General features: G+C 42.5%; 2 pseudogenes; one reads left to right on the top strand and one right to left on the bottom strand.

The window, feature by feature from the left end:
* Window positions 1–17,996, bottom strand: part of LOC127672158 (protein arginine N-methyltransferase 9-like) — a 231,974-nt pseudogene that overhangs the window by 111,619 nt on the left and 102,359 nt on the right.
* Window positions 1–17,996, top strand: part of LOC127672077 (transmembrane protein 184C-like) — a 37,188-nt pseudogene that overhangs the window by 13,411 nt on the left and 5,781 nt on the right.

The following is a 17,996-nucleotide window of genomic DNA, read 5'->3' as shown; positions in this document are numbered from 1 at the left end:
AAAATCTAGCATAAACAGTTTTTGTTTAAAAGGTAGGTATTTTTTTTCTGCCAAGATTTGAGGGGAAGATTTGAATGAGTGAAGGGCTGCTGTATTCTCTGTCATAGGGAGGGAAGTTTGTGAGCCTGCTTGAGATGAAAGTGACCTCTCTTGTTTTCCCTTCAAGACAGGGGGAATAAAGAAATAATACTTTGAAGAATGAGGAGAGGTTTACGATACGACTGAGTGCTTCCTTCGTACCAGCACTAATTTTAAATGGAGCTAGATGTTTATGGCACTAGTTGTTATACACATCTTCCTGATATAATTAGATATTCTGTGCCTCTCGTCTGTGCATGATATAGCAGCTCACTTCTTTAGGCAGCTTAAAATATGGTTTAGAATCATCTGGAAGCCAATTGGCAGGACATAACATTCTCTACTCTTGGTCAATTGGCAGGATATAACTTTTTCTACTGTTGCTCTCTGTCTTGGGTATCGTCGGGTTGACACTTTTAACATTTGTTGAATGTGTGTTATTGTAGTCCTGCAGCATGGTAGATAGTGTGAAGAAGCCGGCCCTTCCTTACAGTCCTAATTTGTCCACCCCAGAGCATAACTCTGTAAAGTATTATCTTTCAATTTAGTAGACGTGATTTTGTTCCACAGTGAAACTGTGCTACTTGCTATGACTTGTTTAGGAAAAATATTTCCTTAAACCATCAGATGGAAGGCAGACTGTAAGAGAAATGCTTCTGCCAGTGTCCATCTCTCACTCCGAAAATTTGACTTACCTTGGGCCTTATGCTGTTTACGTCCATTTTTACCCCTTCAGCCTCTGATGTCATTTTAAACTACCTGAATGCATGTATCAGCTTCCAACTTAGTACTTTCAATTCTGAAAAAGCAAAATTAAAAGGCGGCAGTGCCTAAGGAGCGTGGGATCACAGAAGCTACAGGCTTTGACTGCTTGCTTTGTTCATCTGTGATGGACTTCACGAAGCCAGTTCCTAGGTGTGTTACATTTCACAATGGATGACCAGCCTCTCAGAGGACTTAGCAAAGATAGCACAAGGATCCCATGTTGTGGAGAGCCCTGGGCTTGTATTTTGATGCTAATTCCACTCCTCAGAGGGGCTGCAGCTGAGGAGATGCCTTGTGAACCTTCTCCCCACCTTAACTTTTCACATAAAGGCTTAAGCCAATGATTGGGCAGGAGGAAGTGGGAGGAGCTGAGAGAGAAGGGGAGGAGCAACGGGAGATCAAGGGAGAGGGAGGAAAGAGAGAGAAGCTCATGGCCTGGAGAAACAGCAAGTTATATGGGACAAGATAGATGGAAATGGAGTAGTGTAGTGGGAGGTCTGCCCCATCTAGGCTTGTAGCTTGTTTTGTTAACTGATTGAGTTGAGCTTTCTTTTACCAGGGAATTGGGTTGGAAACAAAGTAGCAACAAAATGGCGCCCAACGTTTGTTTAGAACCTAACAAACCTGAGATAAACCGTTAACTGCAGCCCTGAACTGCTTGGGCAGTAGATACAAAGGGTTCCGGACCAGGTAATTCATTGATATACAAGAGATATATAGCATCTTGATACTTAAAGATGGGAAAATCAATACATGTCTTTTTGGCTTTATGTCATGATAATTTGAATGGTTTAACAGGAATGGATCTAGAGGAAAAACTCATTGGTATTGCAATACTTATTCTCTTGATTTACTATGTCATCTCAAAAGACAGGGTCCTAGACAAAAAAAATTCCCTGCCTTAGAAAAGAGATTACAAGTCACACTAGAACTAAAGGTTCAGGATTTCATAGGTCAAAATAAGGCAGATGCTGCAATATTAGAATTACAACACAAAGAGAAGCTAAGATTATAGAAGCATAGTGGGAGGTCTGCCCAATCTAGGCTTGTAGCTTGGTTTGTTAACTGAGTTGAGGTTTCTTTTACCAGGGAACTGGGTTGGAAACAAAGTAGCAAGAATCCCACAGCCTTTGCTTAAAGAGGAAAGCAGACTGACTTCAAGCTTATGGCTTTCAGCTCCTCTCCGGGATGTAGGCTCTGGAACTGTTCCAACAGGCCTGCTGGACTTAATAAGTAAATTCAGAAATTCAGGGCAGCATTCAAAATGTGAGGGTTTCCTTAATTTACCTTTAGCTGTTGATTTGTTTCAAATTCTAAAAAAAAGTTGGTTTTTTTAGACCAACTTTTGGTCTAAAAGTTGCCTGAGAAATTGAGATGCTATACCTCAATGTGTGTGTGTTGTGTGTGTGTATATATATATGTATATGCATATATGTGTAATATTTGAACATGAGATGATATAACCTTGATTCTTTGACAATGCAACTACCAGAAATATGATGATCTTTGGTTAATCTAGTTGATATAAGCAAATAGTATCACCATACTGAATGGCACAATGTCCCTGGGTGGTAGATGATATTTTTTATGTAGGGATAGCATCATCATTTAAGTATTCATTGAAAAAGATGGACTGTAAATGGCTTTGGTATTTTAAAGACCTGTCAGTCTATGGCTGGGTACCATAGCTTGGTCTTGGCAAGCTTTCAGTTTCAAGTTAGGGTCACTGGTAATTTGCCAGTTATTGCCATCTTTCTGTAGCTTTTTAAACTTTTCAGAAGAGACTAGTTCTTAGGGGCTGGAAAATGGCTGAGCAGTTAAGGGCAAGTGTTCTTGCAGAGGACTCAGATTTGGTCCCAATATCCACACAGTGGTTCACAACCGTTGGAAATTCTGATTCATGAGATTTCATGCCTTCTTTTGACCTCTGTGGGCACCAGGCATGAATATGGTATATATACATATGTGCAGAGAATAACATATAGACACATAAAATAAATAAACCTTAAAGTCCCATATGCAATGGGTGCCATTTAACTCAACATTAAAGTCAGATATTTAAAGTCACACTCTGGTTTAACAAGCCTCGGGAACGTGCATGGTGACTCTCAGAGATATGTTTTCCTATGGAAACAGATGTAAGGAATTGATAAGTCAAAATCTCAATAGTTTAACTCTAGAGATGGCTAGCATCACGATGGAGGCTATTTTATTTGTCACATAATTCATTCACACCCTTATTTGTGAAAACAAGATTAATTTGGAGACAATGGTATACCTGGCTTTCTGGGGCTAAGCAATCTAGAGAACTCTTTTGTAATTGCTCTAAAGTACTAATGATCCAAGACATCACCATTTATGCCATTTACAGAAAATTAGTAAAGGGGAGGGAGTTTCAATAAAGCAGTAAGAACATAAGAGTTCTATATTAGACGCTCACAGTGTTAATATCACAGGACGGATCTTCAGGAGGTCTTTACCTCCTAAAACCTTCGTTCTATGTATTTGTACTGTTCATAGTTTTATAGTCTATGTGTTACCACTTATCCACCACACTGGAAACAAAGCAGGAATCTGACTTCCAAAGAGGCATCTTTAATGGCAATGCCACCAACAACCCTCTTGTCACCTTTTGTAATCTGTCCTGCCAGGTGGCTCCTTTCAACACAGCATGGGACTGGGCATGGGAGCACATGGCTGCACAATGCTGTGAACCCCAAAGTTTTCCCTGCTGGGTGGGGTCTGGCTGGGAAACCCAGGGCTTTGTGCATGTTAGACAAACCACTGAGCTACATACTCAGCTCCTAAAATAGTCGTTGTAAGTGGTCGTTTTATTTTAGTGTAAAACCTACCCATTTAAAAACAAAACAAAACAAAGGAGAAATATGATCCTTCATTTTCTACTTCGTCAAAGTTAAAAGTGAACATTAGCTCTCATTGGAGCGCAGACAGTGTTGATGCTGAGCCTGCAACAGGCAAACCAATACATACTTCTCTGTGATGCTACCATAGTTTGGAGATCCTAGGCAGTCAGAGAAACAATGTATTCAGCATTGCACATGTGATACATGGCCAATTCCCCATGGTGTCTGCAATTAAACCTGAATTTGAAAATGCTGCCACCCATGACCAGCCCCAGCTCTGATTGTCCTGTGATACTGAAAGGTATTTTCCTGGCTCTGAGACACTGGTAAGCAAGGATTCAGAAGACACTTTGAGGATACTCCCCATACCATGTGGGGCATGGTATCTAGAAGGTAAACACTGAAAGTGGGTTTGAGCTGCCGTTTATTTTATACTCCATAGTAATGAATCCACTTAGAGTCCAGTTTCCTCACCTATAAAGTAAGAGTAACAGAGAGCTGTGTAATAATATTGATGCCAGAACAAAAGGAGCTAACATGTGAATAATCACGTCTAACAGTTATCATTCTTGTGTGTGTGTGTGTGTGTGTGAGAGAGAGAGAGAGAGCGAGAGCGAGAGAGAGAGAGAGAGAGAGAGAGAGAGAGACAGAGAGAGACAGAGAGAGAGAGAGAGAGAGAGAGACAGACAGAGAGAGAGAGAGAGAGAGAGAGAGAGAGAGAGAGAGAGAGAGAGAGTGAGAGTGTTTGCCATGTACGGAACTGTCATATCTCTTCATAATTACAATTAACTAAGACATAGTCCAACCTCATAACCAGTATGTGAGTCTAAAATATTTGAGGCAATGGAACTGCAAAGATGATAAGATAATATGTGTTCTTCACATGTGGATTTATGTCTGTATTCCTTAACATAGTTCCCAAAGATGGCCTCAAGAGCCAGGCTGCATCTGAGGATATGAGGACAAAGTATATCAAAAAACTGAGGAAATTGGTCACCAAGTGTCCCAACAGTTCTGGACAGAGTTGGCAGAGGTTCTCCCAACTGAACAAGCTTTTAGACTCCATGCATGATGTAAGTAGAGCCCTTGATCTCCACAAAGTTGGTACGCAGTGACTACATACGCATGTGTGTGCACATACACAAGCACCCCCCCCACACACACACACAAAGACTTGACACAATAAAGCTGGATAAGTGGCTTCACATGACTTTGGAAAGAATGGAAGCACCCAGAAGGAGACTGCAAGAGTTAAACTCCAGTAACAGTGCCCTTTCTTTGTCTAACCTTGGGAGAGAGGCTGTGTACAGAAAGGGTGTGGCTCTGTGCCCTGAACTATGGAAGGCTCTCAGATTTACTACAGGTGTCAGATAGAGTTTCACATTTTTGTTTGCAATTTAGGAAATGTTTGGTTCATAAAAATGTTTGCTTTAACATTGCGTAAATAGTGTCCATCTTCCACAACTATTAATCTAACAACCCAATCTTTCAAAAATATTATTAGTGGTTTTGAGCCAGCTTGGATCATCTCAGTCTGTGCCAAATGTTGAACCCTATAGTCATTAGTCTTCATAGGAGGCATCTCTCTGTTCTGGGTAAATAGAGAAAGTAGATTCTGGATTTGTTTCTAGTTTCATCAATCAAAGATCTAGCTGAAGTGTTGGTTATCAGCTTCCACAGAATAACAAGCCAGACAGCTCTCTGTTGCTTGTGTCGCTTTTCTAGCTCTTTCTCAAAGAACGTTGTATACAGTTGTTCTGCTCAATGTGTCTTTCATATTTAAGAAATTTTCAACACTTTCATTTGGCTTGTATGGTTTGAATGATAGATTTCTCTACTCTGGGAGGAAAATGTTGACAGACTCAGCGGCCAAGATTATTTAAGAGTCCTGTGAATGCTGAAGTCAGCTTATGGCCCTGCAGTGTTCCCTCTGTGATGATGGCCCAGGAGCACAGGTCACTTCCTAGTGCTTTGTATGGAGATCACTGCTTTCTCTGAACTTCTCCAATAACAAAGGGCAAGCTCCACTTCAGGTGAACTCAGAGATAAGTGGTTGTGGCCTTACAGTGTAATTGGAAACATCTTAGAAATGTAGGGTGCTGGTTGGCAAGGCTCATGCCTCACTCTGAAGGAAACACGGGGTGGGTGGGACGGGTAGAAAATCTTTCCTGTGTTTGGTGTTATTTCTGCTTATTACCTGCAAGACATCAGATTGTACCTTCCCCACTGATCTCATTGAAATCCCTCCCTAAAAGAGATAATGGTGGGATCTTATACTTCATTCTCAGTGAATTCTGTTCATTGTACAGAGGTAAAGACTACTATCAAATTTTGTATGTGGACCTGGAGACATGGGTCAATAAATAAGAGTGCTTTCTAAGCAAGCATGAAGAACTGAGTTCAAATCCCCAGTGCCCACCTAATAGCCAGGCATGGCTGTCCTCATAGGCAGGAAGCTTGTTGGAGCTTACTAGCTACCAGCCCAGCTAGCTGTAGGTTCACGAGAGACCCTGCTTTAAGGGAATAAGTAAAAGAGAGAGAGCAGGGTATCCAATATCTCTCCTCTGCCGCCTACTGTAGTTGGGGAATACCGGTGTCGTCCAGGTTGATTCGACATAATTTAGTGTCTTGAGGTTCTATTATTTAGACATAGTTGATGTACATTAAAAATACATAGTTTAAGTTTTGAAACAGCCATATATCCAGGGCACTAGCACAGCAACCAAACTAGTGCCATATCCAGCCTCAGATGCCTCCCACCCGCTGAGGTGATGACCTTCGAGCTCTTTCTGGGCAGGATGTTCTCTATGGTTTCCTTGTGAAAGGCATTGACCTTGAGCATTACAGTCTCACACAGAAGTGTGTCCTGTAGAGATGGTTTTGTGAGCCTCCCTCAGTAGCCATGGCTGTGCTGAGGCTCATCCGTGCTGTTTGTGTGTTCAGAAGCTCGTCGTGCTCTCTCTGTCAGGGTTTCTGCATGGTACACCACTGAGTGAACACACCACAGCTCACTCATGGAATCCACCTGCTGATGGACACTTGACTTGTTCCTAGTTTGGAGTAGTCTGTGTAAATCTGAACAACTCTGCCCCAGTCGTTGTGAAGACAGATGTTGTCCTCTTTTCATGGGGAGTATCAGGCAGTGGAATTCCTGGTGGACACTGCACATATATTTTTGTTTTTATAAGACATACCAGAACATCATCCAAAATCACTAGTTTTGCATTCCCATGTGATGTACCTGAGAATGCAGAATGTCCCACACCCTAGCTAACGATGCTGGGCACAGCTAGTTATTTTTAGTTTGAGTGTTTTTCTTTGCTGTATGTTGGGAGTCAGTGTGGTTTTTAATTTACATTTTCCCAATGATTGGTGGGATTAGACATCTTTTTGTACACTTGTTCCGTGTGGTATCCATTCTAATGTTTTGCTCTCCTTTTCTTTAAATTTTATTGCTTATTATCGGTTATGATTTTAAAAGCTTTTAAATAGAGTAGCTACACACATCATTATTATTAGATATGTGATTTTTAATTTTTTCTGATCTGTGTCTCTTCATTACATTCCCTTGGGGAAAATGGCTTTTGAAAGAAGTTTTCTGTGAATATGTACTCACTGTGCAGTGTGTGCACTTGCTTATAGTATGTGCGCTTACTGTGCAGTGTGTGCACATATTGTGCAGTGTGTGCATTTACTGTGAAATGTGTGTATTTTACTGTGAAGTGCATGTACTTGCTGTGCAATGCATGTGCTTGTTGTGCAATGCATGTGCTTGCTGTGCAGTGTGTGAACTTTGCTGTGCAGTGTGTGAACTTTGCTTGCAGTGTGTGTATTTTCTTATAATTTGCATACTTTGCTGTGCAGTGCATGTTTTTGCTGTACAGTATGTGCACTTGCAGTGAGTGTGTGCAGTCAGAGGACACCCTCCGGGTTGGCCTCCACCTGCTGCCTTGCTGGAGACAAGAGCTTTTGCTCTCTAACACGCCATACTAGGAGATAGGCCATAGAGCTTTCAGTCTCCACCTCTTGCCTCTCACACTATTTCTGTGGCTCTGGGGATCCAAACTCAGGTCATCACATTTGCACAACAAGCTTTTTTACCATCCAGCAATCTTACAAGCCTAGACTTTTTTTAAGGGTAGCAAGTACTACAGCAGATGCTTGAGATCATCAACTTGTAAAAAGAAAGCAGTTATTTTGCTTTATCGTTTCAGGGACTCACACCTTGACTGGTTGGCTTGCCACTTTCACCAGTGGCAAGCACATCATGGCAAGGGGTGTGCAGCAAAGCAAGAACCACTGAGATTTTAGGGAGCCCCAGAAAGAAAGAGATGAAATGTGGGTCCCACGTTGGCTTTGAGTGCACACATAGCTCCAGGCAGCTACAGACTTCCCACAAGGCCCCACCTCTGAAAGCTTCTGCACCTGTCCCTGGCAGCAGGACCCTGCCACAGGGATGCCATTGGGTGACAGTTCCAGCAAAGGAGTTCAGGGGCTGTTGCTGGCATTCCCACTCTTGTTTTTGGTGCTGTGTCTGGAAGTCCTCAGAGCAGCCAAGGCCACACTTAGGTTTTCCGTGAACATTTCTGTAAATTCAATCACCTTATTCTACCTGGATGAAGGTAAATGTACATTTGAAATTGTTTTTATTCAGTAATATTTTATTTTATGATATCAGAGATGTTTGCTCATTAAGGTGATGGGAAAGAATCATCTAGAGCATTCCCTTTATTTTCCAGTTCAGGATGGAACCCTGGGAAGTGCACAGGGATTCCAGAATAACCCTGGGAAGCACCCGGGAATTCTAGAGAAGCCTTTCTAAGCATTCATGCTTACTAGGCCTGGGGGATACCCTCAGTGTTTTCCTTTGAGTAAATCCTTGAATCAACATTGTGGTGTTTTCCTCAAAGGAATTAATTGCTACACCAGCATACTGGCTCTGTCCTTTCAGCCTAGTTCTGGTCACTTAGTGAAGAGAGCATTTGTTCTTGATCCTCAGACAAGTAAGAATCAATTACATCATATACATGGAAATTGTGCTTCCAAAGCTCACATTGTTTCCTGTCTCTCAGGACACGGGTCCACAGCTCCCAGGACACACACATATGCCCACAGTTCCTGGGCCACATGTCCACAGCTCCCAGGACATACATATGCCCACAGTTCCTGGGCCACATGTCCACAGCTCCCAGGACACACACATATGCCCACAGTGCCCAGGACATACACATATGCCCACAATTCACGGGCTACACCTCCACAGCTCCCAGGACATGGATTTCTTCCACATGGTGCACATATGTGTGGCAGAACGGTGCCAAGGTGGGTGAAAAGAACATTCTGAATTTCACACACTGACAACTGAGTGCTTAGCCAACAGCTTTTATGAATCAGATCACCTCTTAACATCAATCTTTCCCCAAAACAATGTTTCAAGGACCACAGCTATGGGGAGACTCCAAGAAGTGTAGGGGTGTGTTCTGCATTGCTGATGTTTGGGTATTGTGTGTAAAGACTAGGTAGATTTTTATTCTATTAGCATGGACAATCATTTTTAAATTATTACTAAGAGAGGTGAGACATCTCCTGTGGTATAAGAAGAATGTGTCTAATTAATTTATTGTTTGTTTTTATGCATTCTCAGAAGTTAAGGACCATTTATGGTATGGTCTGTAGTATTTAGTAAATAGAAAAAATGGTGAGTACTGTATCTGGAGGCAAAATTGCCCTGTTCTATTAAATATTGTAAGAGTTACAGTTTTATTTTGGTACACAAAGGTCACAAAAATGTGACCACATCTAGTAATAACAGTACCAGGAGAACTAATCTGAATCAGCTTAGCATCTGTAGAGGCAGACAGGCTCGGGTGCTGAAGCATATCCCATGCACTGTGGTGTCCTGGCAGGCTCATGCATGCATGCCCATGTAGTTATTCCCTTGACAATGCACCTCTGCTGCTATTTACCAGGACCAAAGGGGCAAGAGGGAGCAGGATGCCCATCCTTGGGGAGCTCACATACCTTCTGGAAGAAGCTTTCTGTCTGAAAGGGCATGGCTGTGTACAAGGGGAACCCGATGGCAGCTGAAGGTCAAGGTGGGCACAGCCTGAATGGTGGCCTCATTACAACCCTTCTAATTTGCCATGAGTCTCATAGAGAAGATGTTAGAGCCAGCTGTGCTTGGCAGAAACTTTAAGGGGGTGTCAGAGAACTCTTATAGATGCCCACAGGCCCAGAGAAGGATTTCTAAGGTTTCTGAGCAGCAGGTGGCAGCTGGAACTTCCCAGGCTCACTGTAAGTGTCCCTGACACTACTGTCATGATGAGCACAGGCTGGCAACAGCACTCATTGCAGGCTGGACTGACTGGGGAAGCCCGGAAACAGCCCTGTGCTTTCTAGGCTCATTTGGACTTTCCCCATCAACCTCTGGAACCCTTCAGTTTCAGGATGCACAGTGACACACCCTGAAGGCTGTGTTTCTGGTTGTTCATTACAACGCGCCGTGGGGAGGAGAGCTGTCTAGGCTTCTGCACTGCCCCCAGTTTCCTAGGCAAATGCTTGTGTGTACGACCATCTCACCTAGATGGGACTTGCTTATTAGCTGGGCAGGCATCAGACTGTCATGCAGATCTGTTCCCATGACTGATGGGAAGGCACTGAGTGTGCCCAGTCATGTACACTGGCCCCTTTTGACTTTCCCTGGGAGGTAGGGGCTGGCATTTGCATTTACAAGTTTCTGATTTTAATGGTGTAGTGTGGTCCATCATTTCTCTGGGTGGGCTGTACTGATAGATAATTGTTACCATCTGAAATATGTGGTATAATTGAAAAAAATATGTGTGTCAAATGTATTTAGTTCCAGGTGTGGTAGCACAGGTCTGTGGCCCCAACACTAGCAGTCTGAGGCAGGAAAATCATAAGTTCCAGACCAGCCTGAGGTATGGAACAAGTTGAGGCCAGCATGGGCTACATAGTGACCTGCCTGAAGATGATTTTCAAATAAATAAATAAATAAATAAATAAATAAATAAATAAATAAATAAATAAATAAATAAGGGCCAGAGAGATGGATCAAGGATTTGCAAAGCCTTCTGGTTTTAGAAGACCTGAGTTCAGTTTCCAGAACCTACATTAGGCAGCTCCCATTGACTGTAACTCCAGATCCAGAGAATCCAGGGCCCTCTACTTGCCTCTGACACACACACACACACACACACACACACACACACACACACACACACACACATGCACACTACTTAAATGGTCCCAATGAGTCAGAATATGTGATAGATAAATATGGAAGAGATGACTGAGTGTCCTATATACAGCCTGTCATCTAAAGTTTGGTGATGTCAGATTTTGGTAGCTGAAGGAGAAAATCCTTGATGAGTTTTGTAGGGTGCTCTGATGGGGTGTTTCTTCACCAGTGGTCTACAGGTCACCTCAGCTGGTGACTTTGATTATATCTCCCTTCTTTGTATTTCTAAGCATCATTAGAAGGTTATGGAGAGAAATGGTGAGCTAGTTGTACAGCAGCTGTTCTGTCAGCAGTCACCCTTGCCAGGTGTGGCAGTTGACATTTAAACTTATTAAAATAAAATGACGTTTAAAATTAAGTCATTTGGTGCCATGAGCACTGAATACTTAGTATTCTTTAAATACACAGTAGGGTAGGGCATGCAGCTACCGGCTACAGAGTTAGACTAGGAAAAACTTTTCTACAGATGCATCAGGGAGTAAGATGGGGAATAGGTCCACTGAGAAGCAGATGCTAGAACAAGTCTTGAAAAATGATAATGTTTCCTTGACAAGCCTAAGGTGACTGTACCTTTGAGATTATTTGTCAGATCTCCCTTCAGGTTATATGGCCTCACTTCTGTTAAGATGACTCTTGGTCCATGTGCTGTCTTGAGGAGTGGAGAACAAATAAGCAACTTTGCAACATTGGCTCAAGGTGGTCCTCTATCCTCCAGTTGTAGTGTGTGTATGAGAGAGACAGACAGAAAGATAGGCAGACACAGACAGGGAGATGCAATTCACTCTAGTTTTCAAGTTTACTATTTTAGCTCATATATTACAAGTTTCATTGGGTAGACTCATAAATTTTAGGACCTTGGGCATTGGTCAAGTACAGCAGAATACACAAGGCACAGAAAACAGTTGATCTCATGGCCAAGAAGCAAAAGATAGAGGAAGGGGCTAATTTGAGATCTTCTCCCCAGAGACCTAAGGACCTGCCTCCACATCCCACCATCCTAGAGACCAAGCCTTTCAACACGCAGGCCTTTGGGGGACATTCATCATTCAAACAACTCCAGCTTGCACATAGGGCCAAACCTTGCAGCCTTCCATTCTCGGCCAGCTAACAACTTCCCTGCACACTTTCCATCCTGATGTTGGGTCCTTCTGAGTCAGGCTACTTTTTACATCTGTACCCACTGTCCCTCTGGATAATCTGGTCCAGGAATGTTGCTACTTGTTTGTTTCTGTGTCTCTGCTCTTCAGTAGCTGACAGGAAACAGCCATTGAAGCAGTGTAGACACGGGGGCACTACCTTTACCAATGCTTTTCTCTGGTACCATATGGGGAAAGTCCACACCTGTGCCCCTCACTTCCAACTCTCTAAATTCTTTCCTGTAGGGCTGAGGAGATGGCAGATAAGAGCAAAGCGCTGGCTGCTCTTCCAGAGAACTCTAGTTCCAGGGAATCTGATGTGCTCTTCAGTCCTGCATGGGCAGCAGATAAATGTGTATTCATGAAGATCAGAAAGAGAGAGAGAGAGAGAGAGAGAGAGAGAGAGAGAGAGAGAGAGAGAGAGAATTATATCAATCATAAACAGTGCTTCAACGGGAATTCCTGTTTTTACAGTCAGAAAACTATTTTGGAATTGAATATCATGGGGCTGAGTGGGGTTTCAGTCTGAGGAAGGTTCTCAGGTTGCAGATGGATGTGTTCTTGCTGGATCCCCACAGGGCTGAAACACCTCATTTTGAGATCATTTTCCCTGAGACTATGACCTCATCTCACCTATGTCCCTTCCTGTCAGTCTTATCTCCAAAGATGGCCACTTGCATTAGGGGTTTAGTTTCAACATATGAATGAGGAGAGCCCAGCCTAGTTACTAGTGGTCAGACTTGACACAGTGTTCAAAGTTCAAAGAACACTTGAGTTTAAGGACAGAAGGAACAGCAAGGACCCGGCACCAGTATTTCACAGGAATTTACAGAGAGGGTCAATGAACTAAACACCAGGTGGGGAGGGTTTCAGGGGGAACACTTGATGTGTTCACACTTGCCACCCTAAGTAGGAAGGCCATGGGGGAGCTTAGTGATTTCACTGCATCTGGAAGGGCCTAAGCCAGAACAGGATTGTTTAAGTAGGAATGTGTGCTAGAAACATAGAATCAAAGAATAAATGAATTTTGAAGATTTTTGACTCTGAAGGATACTGAGAAATGAGAGGACATAGGTAGAGAGGGCCAGGGGTGAGGGAAGCTTTGAGTTGTGTGGTTTATTTTTAAGGTTAGAGGCATTAACTAGAGCTTATCCCCAAGATCGCTTTAATTTTTCATGTAACTATTCAGCTATTTAATCCTCTTAGAATATAGAAATGTATCCTTTTATATCGATGAGGATACTGAGGCAGAGGCAGTTCCCCAGAGTGACACTGCTAAGAGCTCATGCCTGTAGGAGAGGCGTGAAACTTTCTTCCTAACTGTACTCTGGGGACACATGGACTTTGTTCCTGGTCAGCACTCAGCCCCTCACATATAAACAGCAAGCAAGAGTCAATATAGAGAGTAAATAACACACTCGGAATGGACAAAGATCTTGCAGTGATGTGCTTGTTGAGGAGGGCTCTTTGGTGAGGCAGGGGCTCAGTGTGCGGCTCTGGCTGTCCTGGAGCAGAGCACAGAGCTCAGTCTGCCTCAGCCTCCAAAGAGTCCAGGACCCTCCCACTTCTCACTTCAGCAGAAGCCCCCGCTCTCACATGCACAGATACATATAATTGTTTAAAAAGTAAATCTTTTCTTTTTTAAATTGTTACTAATTATTTGGGAAATAACCAAACAATATTACTAATCAAATGAAAATTTAAGAAATACAAATATTTGTGGGAGACCAAACCCTAAAAAAACAGACTCTCATCAGCCCTCACCTTGAAAGTTCACTGACCTTGTGGTTTACAGCTGAACCCCCCCCACCCCCCCTGCCTTCTTCACACAAGGCTGATCAACCTTAACTGGCCGAACACCTGGGATGGTCTGGACGGAACCAGTATTCCACAAAAGCTGCAGATGCTTCAAGCTGGACTCAACATCCGCTCCAGATGACCTTTTCTCTTTCTATGCCTCTAACATTCCTGTCCCTACTTCCTCTTATGGTGGGTTCAAAACCAGGCGTTTTTCATTTCATTAAAGAGGCTTTGACAAAGATACCCCGTTTGCTTGGCCTCACTTTTCTTTCCCGCCCATTTTCTCTTTCAGGCTTGGTCTTCCTTGGCTCCCCGAATTAATAGGTCCCTCGGGTTGGGACAAATATTGATCTTTATAATTTTAATATCAAAATGTAAACAAATGTGGATTTGGTTTTTTTGTTTGTTTTGTTTTTCAGGTTGGCATACACAAAGGCTTGGTTTATTCTTGGGATATTCCTGCTGTTGACCATCCCCGTGTCCATGTGTGGGATCCTTCAACATCTGGCCCATTACACCCAACCTAAACTTCAAAAACCGATAATAAAGTCAACTCCTAACCTATTGCTAAGACAGTAATAGAATACTGGTATTTTCTGACTTAATTCTTAAACAAACTAATTTTTTTTTAATGTTTTACTTTCCATAGGATTCTTTTGATGGTCAAAATATACAGTTTGGATAGTATACCTATATTTTATTATATTTCATTAACAATTTTATGACATTTAAGTATGCCTTCTAGAGAATGCTGAATGAGGTAGTAAGCACACAATATTGGCAAAGAGAGATTAACAGTGTATTTTTTTCAATATTTTAGTTCATGTTTTTTTGTTTGCTTTTGTTTTGTTTTGTTTTTTTGTTTTCAAAACAGTGTTCTGTATAGCCCTGGCTGTCCTGGAACTTACTCTGTAAGCCAGGCTGGCTTTGAGATCCACCTGCCTCTACCTGAGTGCTAGGATTAAAGGTGTACTCAACTAAAACCTGGCTGTTTTGTATTTTTTTGAGGCAGGGCCTCACTATGTAGTTCTGGCTATTTTGGAACTCGGTATGTAGACCAGGTTAACACAGAACTCACAAAGAGCCTCCTCCCTCTGTCTCCTCTAAGTGCTGAAATTAAATGTGTTCTCCACTACAACTGGCCAAGTTCACATGTTTTTTAATGTTACTAAGAAAGGTGAAATATGATTATGAAGAAAATGCAAATATCTTAAGTATTTTTAGGGTGTAGCTGTTCTCCATGCTCAGTTGCTTACATTTTCATATTAGTGGCTCTTAATCTTTTAAAGACTATAGCATTGTAAATTACCTTCAGCCCTAGGTAGCCACAAGGGAATCCCTCTCCATCAGAGCCTCCAAAATGTGTTGATGTTCAGGCCCGTCATATAAATTGGGTATCATCATCATATGAACGAGATCCATCTCTCCTATACCTACAGTCATCCCTAGGTGACTTATGACATCTGATAGAATATCAGTGCTTTGCATAGGTAAGACGATCTCTTTGAATTTAAGGTCAGTCTGGGCTCTATGGGGTTAGCTGAACCCATGTTTGTAGTTTCTGAGAAGAATGCTGATTGGTTGCTATCACATTTTTTAGGTACTAACTTTTATTCATGCCAAAAGAAGAGGAGGATGAAGAAAAGGGGTTGGGGGAACTTTCCACAGCAGATACAGCTACTGTGGCAATTAGATAAACAAAAAAATGTCTTCAGCCAGATGACGTGGTGCATGCCTTTAATCCCAGCACTCAGGTAGAACTCTGAGTTGGAGGCCAGTCTGGTCTATTTTGTGAGTTTCAGAACAACCATTGTATGCAGACCTTGTTTCAAAAAAACACCAAAAAGAAACAATGTCTTCAATGGCCTTTTCTGTGGTCATCTTTGTTCTTAATTTCAAATTATTTCTGAGAACTCAGCTGACTTTTCATTTTACACTCATTATTCACCCCAAATGCTTATGTTTTTGTTTAACTGTATCAAAGGTGCTTTATTACACTTGAAAGCTTATTTGCAGGACCTGGGCTGTAGCTCAGTGATGGAAGACAGCCTTGCGTTGTCTAATCCTCAGTATTATAGTTTGAGTGGAGTTGAGTGGAAATGTCATTCTGGCAACTGATCTTTTTCAACATCTTTGCTTATCCACAGTGGGTGGCTTTGAAATATCCCAAAACTGCAATATACGTGGACACCTGTAGGGAATGTTACGAAGCTTATGTCATCTATAGCTTCATGATATTCCTTATCAACAACTGACAATCCAGTTCCCAAACTTGATACTACACCTGGAAGCTAAAGATCAGCAAAACCACCTCCCTCCACTGTGCTGCTGTCCACCATGGGCAATGGGAGAGTAAGTATGGCTGACTCTACAGAAGCAGAATTGTTAAATATCAGTCAGCTCTCTGCTGGGCAGTGCTATGAATGAGGCAAAAGCAACAGGCACAGGTAGAGAGAGAATGAAATACATTTTATAATTCACATGTTGGGAGGGGGTTGGTTTTATTTTTTCATTGCTCACTCGATGAAATGTTTGTCAATGTATGCAGAAGAAATCCTTAGAAGATACTTAGTCATCATCTTCTTTACACTTGGGAATTGGCCACCTGCACATCTTGTACATAATCTAGTTAAATGACCTAGATTAGCTGGGAAGACAATATATGACAAGAAACAAAGGCCATTAAAAGCTGTGTTCTCTTCCTGTGTGACAGTAAAGGAAGGTGAGTCAGCCTGTGTCACTTACTGAAAGGCTGGAGAGGTGGCTCTGGGTTAAGACTGCTTGCTGCTCTTGCAAGGTGCCGGGTTACCTTCCCAGCCCCCAGGGAGTGACCCTTAGCCACTCTAGCCATCCCTAACCCCAGTGTCTGGGACTCCAGCAGGCACAGGTGTGGAACGCACACACAGACATACACAAGTGCAGGCAGAGCATTCATACACAAAGTAACATAAATATGCCTTTTTAAAAAAAGTGGGGCTGGAGAGATGGCTCAGCAGGTAAGTGCACTGACTGCTCTTCCAGAGGTCCTGAGTTCAATTCCCAGCAACCACATAGTGGCTCACAAACATCTGTAATGGGATCTGATGGCCTCTTCTGGTGTGTCTGACAGCTACAATATACTCATACCAATGAAATAATTTTTAAATTTTTTTTTTAAAAGTGAGGTGTTTTTGGTTAGTTCATTTTTCTTTTTGTATTTTCGGGGTAAAGCAACATTAGTTGTGGTGGAGTCGCTCTGTAGACCAGGCTGGCTTCCAACTCTCAGAGATCTAGCTACATTTACCTCCTGAGTACCGGGATTAAAAATATGGGCCACTGAAAGTTTTTAAAACAAAATTCTTAAAGCAAAAGATTAAGATTGAGTGTTCTGCACAAAGAACTTCAGTTCCTCGCCTGACTGCTGTGATAGAAACTGATAGAAGCCACTTATGAGGCACAGGGTTAGTATTGGCTCCCAGTCTCATCGTGGTGAGAAAGGCATCTAGCAGGCATGCCTGCTGTCAAGCAAAGACAACTGCATGATGCCATCCACTTGTAAATGCACAAGCGAACAGTTCATCTGGGCCTCAGGTTTTCTACTGGAGCTGTCAGTCAGCTTTCTATCACTGGCAAAATTCTGAGATGATCAGGCTTCTTTGACTCACAGATTCAGATCACTTGGGCTTTTGATTTGAGGTGATTGTGGCAGGTGTAGGTGACAGGAAATGACCAAGGTCCCAATGTCTTCAGTTTGTTCTGTGTTGCCCTATAGTGGAGCTGGGGGAGGGTGGGGTCTTTCAGAGATATAAAGTTATTAAATAATTACGAAATGGGCTTCAGGCTGCCTTGTTGCCATCTGTATTCATACCCTCCTGTCTTTTAGAGCAGAGTTGGCAGAACTCAATAGAGTTGATGTCATTTGTCAAAGGGATTGGTATTCTGCTGCCAAGGGATAGCTGAGATGCTGTGTTCTCCTGTCTTTACAGAACGCTGCTCTTTCGGTGCAAGCTAGGAGTGCTGCAGTACACCGTGGCCAGACCAATCACCACCGTCACTGCCCTGTAAGTGTGACTTGCCTTTCCTTTTTTTATTTTTGTCTTCATGCTACACGCCTAG

This window comes from Apodemus sylvaticus, chromosome 21, assembly GCF_947179515.1.
Source record: "Apodemus sylvaticus chromosome 21, mApoSyl1.1, whole genome shotgun sequence".
Lineage (NCBI taxonomy): Eukaryota > Metazoa > Chordata > Mammalia > Rodentia > Muridae > Apodemus > Apodemus sylvaticus.
The sequence above is the reverse complement of the archived record's forward strand: the minus strand, read 5'-3'. Positions and strand labels throughout refer to the sequence as shown.